Below are 5,932 nucleotides of genomic sequence, written 5' to 3'. Positions count from 1 at the left end.
GAAAGATCAAGACTTCAGTTTGGGGAAAGTTAAATTTGGTTGGGACATGGAGGAAGCATTTCACAGGCGTGATCACGTGCATCAAATGCTACTGAAAGGCTAGATGACATAAAGACTGAGAATTGACTATTGTATTCAACAATGCAGAGGTCACTGGTGACCTTGCCAGAGCTGTTTTGGTGAAGTGAAAGGATGAGACTGAAAGGCTGATCAGCGTGGATTCAAAAGGCAGTGGGGAAAGAGGAATCGAAGGCAACAAGTCAACTCTTTTGAGAAGTTATTCTAAAAGCACAGAAAATGGGCAAAACTAAAACGAGAAAGTGGGACTGAGGAAGTTTTTCTTTATAACAGGTTAAGACTGACGAAATAATATGTCTGTGTATTGACAGTAAATGACCCATTAGAAAACAAAGATTTGATGGAGTTTGTTCTTGCAAAAGGAGAGAGCATGGGACATAGTGAAGAAGGTGGTCTTAGAAGAGTAACAACTCATCCACATCCATACAAGTGCTTCTGTGACAATCACTCAATATATTGCATGATTTTTATAATTACTCCTACACTGCTATTACTGAAATCTAAAAGTTTTTTATTTGCTAAAAAGACTGTGACTATTTCCTCACACACTACAAATTTAATTGATCAAGAATGAGTAATCTTGCTCAATTTTGCATCACTATTTTTCAAAATTTATCCAGTAATAAAAATTTTTGTGTTTACACTGTTTCCATGAAGTAGTAATGTATGCATGAATGTTAAGAGGCATGTTATGAATTAAAAAGGACAGTTTCTCCCTAGAATCTGTGTCCCCACTTCTCTGCTACATGGTACACATTCAAACTCTCTCTAGATTTTTGGGCCCCCCCTTAAAGTTTTAGAATTACTTTCAAAGGCTTTGTATATATTAATTATGTCAACACGAGTTACCTTGTTTAATATTTCACACAATATTGAAAAAAAACTTGATAATTACAAAGGTCACAGATTATTTTTGTTTTGAATTTTTTAACAAGGACCTTCCATTTATTTTGAAAACACAAGAATTCTATTTGGGGCTTTGTAAATATACATAATAATCTTAATTTTTTTTAATTAGGAAGTAAATCTTACAGCTTTAGAAAGCAAGGACTCCAGGATCATATACTGCAGCTCTCAAAGGTATATAGTTGTCAGTTAATCATTAATCTATTCACTCATACCTTATCCTCATGTATGGTTTTATGAAATTGATACTATGGTGAGATTCACCATGTTATATTTTGACAATAACACATATACATCAATTATTCTCTGTAAAAAAAGACAATGTTGCTCTAACATTTATTGAATATCTAATCTAGAGAAATAAGTATGATCATTTACTCCAACTGTATAAAGAGGTTAGATAAACTGCCCAGGTCACACTGATAGAAGTTCTGGGATTCAAATCAAGCTTATGTGATTCCAGAAGCCAGACAGAGACCATTATCCAACATTACCTGTACCATGGCACATTTACTAAATCAAGATGCAATTTTGATACACTTCCTCCTACCTAGGAAAATTTATCCACAAGAAAACTATAGTTAAAAATCTATTCCTTTCTTATAGTAAATATTACTCTATACACATGTGTGGATTACACAGAATATATTGTAGGCTGCAAAAAAAGTTAATAGATATAATATTTGTATGTTAATTGAGTCCCTGAAAGGTGGATTGGATGGTTTAATTCAATTGGGGGAAATTCTTGGTAAGAATATATTTTGAGTTTTGAAGAATTAGATGGATCCAAATTGGTAGAAGGATGAGATAAGCTAAACATGGAAGACAGGTGGACAGATGTGAATTAAAAACATGAAGTAGAGAAGAGGGGCTTCAATGTGAAGCATAGAGCAGGAGTCTTTGCTGAAAGCAATGACAGACTTGGCTGAAAGAGTATGAGCAGCATAGCCAGGTGGCCATGGAGTCACATCAAGCGCCGTCATGAGTCATGGCTACTCAAGGGACTCCTTGGTAAGATGGCTTTTGAGAATTTAATTGCCTATACATTTCCAATTAGTTTTTATTTATGTAAGGCAATTAGTCTAGAACCTTGCTATTCAAAGTGTGGTCTGAAGGAATCAGCAAATACAGAATCACTTAAAAGATTGTTGGCAAGGCAGAACCTCTGGCCACATCAACAACCCACTAAATCAGAACCTCAAGGTGATTCTTGGGAAGCACTGTGTCTGTGTCCTAATGCTGATTTCCTTATTTCCTTAGCAAGTAACTCTAGGCACATCCTTTAATTTCTAAATGTAAATTGTTTATCTCTAAAGTGGAAAGGATCCCTGCCATGCTTATTCAGGGGACTGATAAAAGGATCAAATGCAGTGAACTATGGGCAAGCACTCTGAAAGCTATAGCATACCATTAGAAGTCTCCCCTAAATTGGGCATCTATATCCAAGGAAAATCCAAGGGACCAAGCCTGGTACCTGGAATGTCTTGGCCACTCCTTTCACAGCTGCCTCCACCATCTCTGTGTACAAACAAACCCTCAGGGAAATATCTCACTTGGTAAAACTAAATGCTCAGGTTTATGGAAGTGGCATGGAGCTAAGTTATCCCAGGAGATTCATGGGGGGATGTCTGACCCAGCTGCTCTCCAATTCAAGCCAAGGAATTTGCCATCATGTCGGCGCACCTGCCACTGCCCTGTGACGTTCCTGGTCACTCCCTTTCCATCATTCCTGTCTCTCATCAGCGGAGGACTGTGGGACGACTGAGCAAACAAGCCAAGGCAGGAGCCGGGGTTTTCTGAGCGGTAGCATGTCAGATAAAATGTTGACAGGCTCTAGGTGCTCTCCAACAATGAAAGCAAAGTGTCACCTAGCAGATCTTTTGGTCCCCTGAGAACTATCACTTGGAACTTTCTAGCCCAGTAAGCCTCCTTTAATGAAAGTTTTAAAGTTATTAAAAATGAATACTTCATTGTTAAACATTGTGTTCCATAAGAACTTGTCCCTGGAGATGTTAAAGAAAAAGGGTTCTGAGCTCGGGTAAATTGGGGACGATGCAGATCACTCCACCTCCTGGAGGAGGGTCACAGAAAGAATCCTGTTTAACTTTGCCTCATCGGCATTTTCCAAACTTATTTGACTGCAGAGCACTTTCATGCAGCATTGCTTATTAACACACTACAGTTCAAACAGTAGTTCCACCAAGAATATATCTTGAAAATGACTGTCTTTTTTGATTATAATATTTAACAGTAGACCGTAGCATAGCACTACTTTTGTAGAAATTAAGTATTCTAGCCCAGAAGCTTCCTGACTACAGGAACTGTTGTTTTTACTCTCCAACACTTAGCACAGTTCAAGGCATTTAGCCAATTCTTAGTGAACATTTGTTAAATTTTTTAAAAATCAAAAGCACCCATTTTTTTGCATGAGAAAAGATATTCTCACTCTACACCAAAAGGACACAATGAGTTTTTAAATGGGCTTTATGAGATGGATATGTACATTCAAATAACTTATTCGGGCTGGGTATTTGCTACTGAAAGTAATTAAGAAAAGGCCTTCCTAAAAAGAAATTCATATGTAAGAATACTGTCAAATTAGACTTCTCCTCCATCACAGTTTCTCAGCATTTACAAAATATCATGTTTCCATATTTCTAAAAAAACAAGAAATTACATTTTTTTTTAAAGGCAGGAGCTAGTGTCATTCTCTATAAAATAGTGTGGAAAGTGACTTGTAAGCCAGTCTACGGGGTTTTGGAATCACCATTCCAAGTTTATAGTCCTTAGTTATCAGACTGCTGGTGAAGTGGAAAAACATGTTCAGGGGGCCTCGGTTGTTCTAAATCACGGCTGGTTGTTCAGCGTCACATCCCAGACCTCTACACTATGTCCTGAGAGAGGCATTTTGAGTCTGCAAAGCTACCAGAAAAAACAGGAAGGGAGGGCTGAGTGGGGAGGAGAAATGTGCGTTCTAAACTGAAAACAGAAACATGGACGCGGATGCTGACAGTTTCCTCAAGGAGAGAGCCCGAGGTAAGCATGCGTAACTTTGAAGTGACCCACAAACATCTTCCCTTAAAGAACAGTCTCCATCTCACCCAGATTGTATTTCCCATAACGGGAAATAAAAGCCCTTTGGGTTCTGCTCAAGTGAATGCTCTGCCATAGTCACAAGCGCAAGCGGCTAAATATTCCTAGCAAGCTCGTGTATTTATTGAATCTTGCTTTCAGAGATTTTTTTTTTTTTTTCAAGCCTTGGCCTTGGAAGGATGAGAGAAATAAAACCTGGAAGCAGAAGTCTGGTCGTCTTGGGCTCAGAAAAGGATTTGACATAAATTGCTCTATTAACAAAATGCCCTTTGTTACAGCCCGAAGAAAAAAAAGCATTTTCTAGAGATTGTCCCAAGGACCCTATTGGTTTCTTACTTAATCTCTGGGACCACCTGAGATGGTAACCCCTCTCCCATTTGTTTAACCTTCTATTTTATTATTTTCAAACGCTTCTTCAATGCTGCTAGTCATTGAACAATATTTTTAGTCTCAGATTTGAAATTTAGCATTTCTTTAGTATTTTTATATGTTACATCAGATTTTATATGTTACTTAGGTGAGCAATACAGACACATATTTACATAAAATCTTTCAAACAATGGTGATGAGAACTGGCTTCGGGTTTACAGATACATCTATTATCACTGTATTATTCTTTTGAGACAAATACCAAATGATGATTAAAAAAAAATTTAAAGGAGGCTCAATAAAATATATGTTAAGAACATGGCAGGGTTGGGGGAGAGGGTATAGCTCAGTGTAAGAGCACATGCTTATCGTGCATGAGGTCCTGGGTTCAATCCCCAGTATCTCCATTTAAATAAACAAACAAATAAATAAATAAATAAACCTAATTACCTCCCTAAATAAAAATTAATAAAAATTTTTTAAAAGAACACGGCAGATATTTAACCTCTTGAAACCTCAGTTTCTTCAGCAGTAAAATGAGATAATATTAGAACCTACAACCATAGAGTGTTGTAAGGATTAAAAGAGGGTATATTTAAAATGCTTAGGGCAGTCTACCCAAGCAATAGAAATAAAAGCAAGAATAAACAAATGGGACCTAATTAAACTTACAAGCTTCTGCACAGCAAAGGAAACCATAAGTAAAACAAAACGACAACCTATGGAATGGAAGAAAATTTTTGCAGATGAAATTGACAAAGGCTTGATCTCCAGAATATATAAGCAGCTCATACGACTTAATAAGAAAAAAACAAACAACCCAATCCAAAAATGGGCAAAAGACCCAAACAAGCAATTCTCCAAGGAAGAAATACAAGTGATCAATAGGCACATGAAAAAATGTTCAATATCACTAATTATCAGAGAAATGCTAATCAAAACTACAATGAGGTATCACCGCACACCAGTCAGAATGGCCATCATTTAAAAGTCCACAAATGACAAATGCTGGAGAGGCTGTGGAGGAAAGGGAACTGCTGGTGGGAATGCAGTTTGGTGCAGCCACTGTGGGAAACAGTATGGAGATTCCTCAAAAGACTAGGAATAGACTTACCATATGACCCAGGAATCCTGCTCCGGGGCATATATCCAGAAGGAACCCTACTTCAAAATGACACCTGCACCCCAATGTTCATAGCAGCACTACACAATAGCCAAGACACGGAAACAGCCTAAATGTCCATCAACAGATGACTGGATAAAGAAGATGTGGTGTATTTATACAATGGAATACTATTCAGCCATAAAAACCAACAACGTAACGCCATTTGCAGCAACACAGATGTTACTGGAGAATGTCATTCTAAGTGAAGTAAGCCAGAAAGAGAGAAAAATGTCATACGAGATCGCTTATATGTGGAATCTAAAACAAACAAACAAACAAACAAAAAACATAAAAACAAAACAGAAGCAGACTCATAGACAT

At 37.4% G+C, this 5,932-nt stretch overlaps 1 non-coding gene across 1 annotated transcript; it reads left to right on the top strand.

The window, feature by feature from the left end:
- Positions 1–4,781: 4,781 nt before the first annotated feature.
- Positions 4,782–4,853, top strand: TRNAD-AUC. The gene has a single exon. It is a non-coding gene; the product is annotated as a tRNA-Asp (tRNA).
- The last annotated feature ends 1,079 nt before the right edge of the window (positions 4,854–5,932 follow it).

This window comes from Camelus ferus, chromosome 8, assembly GCF_009834535.1.
Source record: "Camelus ferus isolate YT-003-E chromosome 8, BCGSAC_Cfer_1.0, whole genome shotgun sequence".
Taxonomy (NCBI): Eukaryota; Metazoa; Chordata; class Mammalia; order Artiodactyla; family Camelidae; genus Camelus; species Camelus ferus.
Note: the sequence above shows the minus strand (reverse complement) of the source record. Positions and strands in the feature narration are given on the sequence as shown.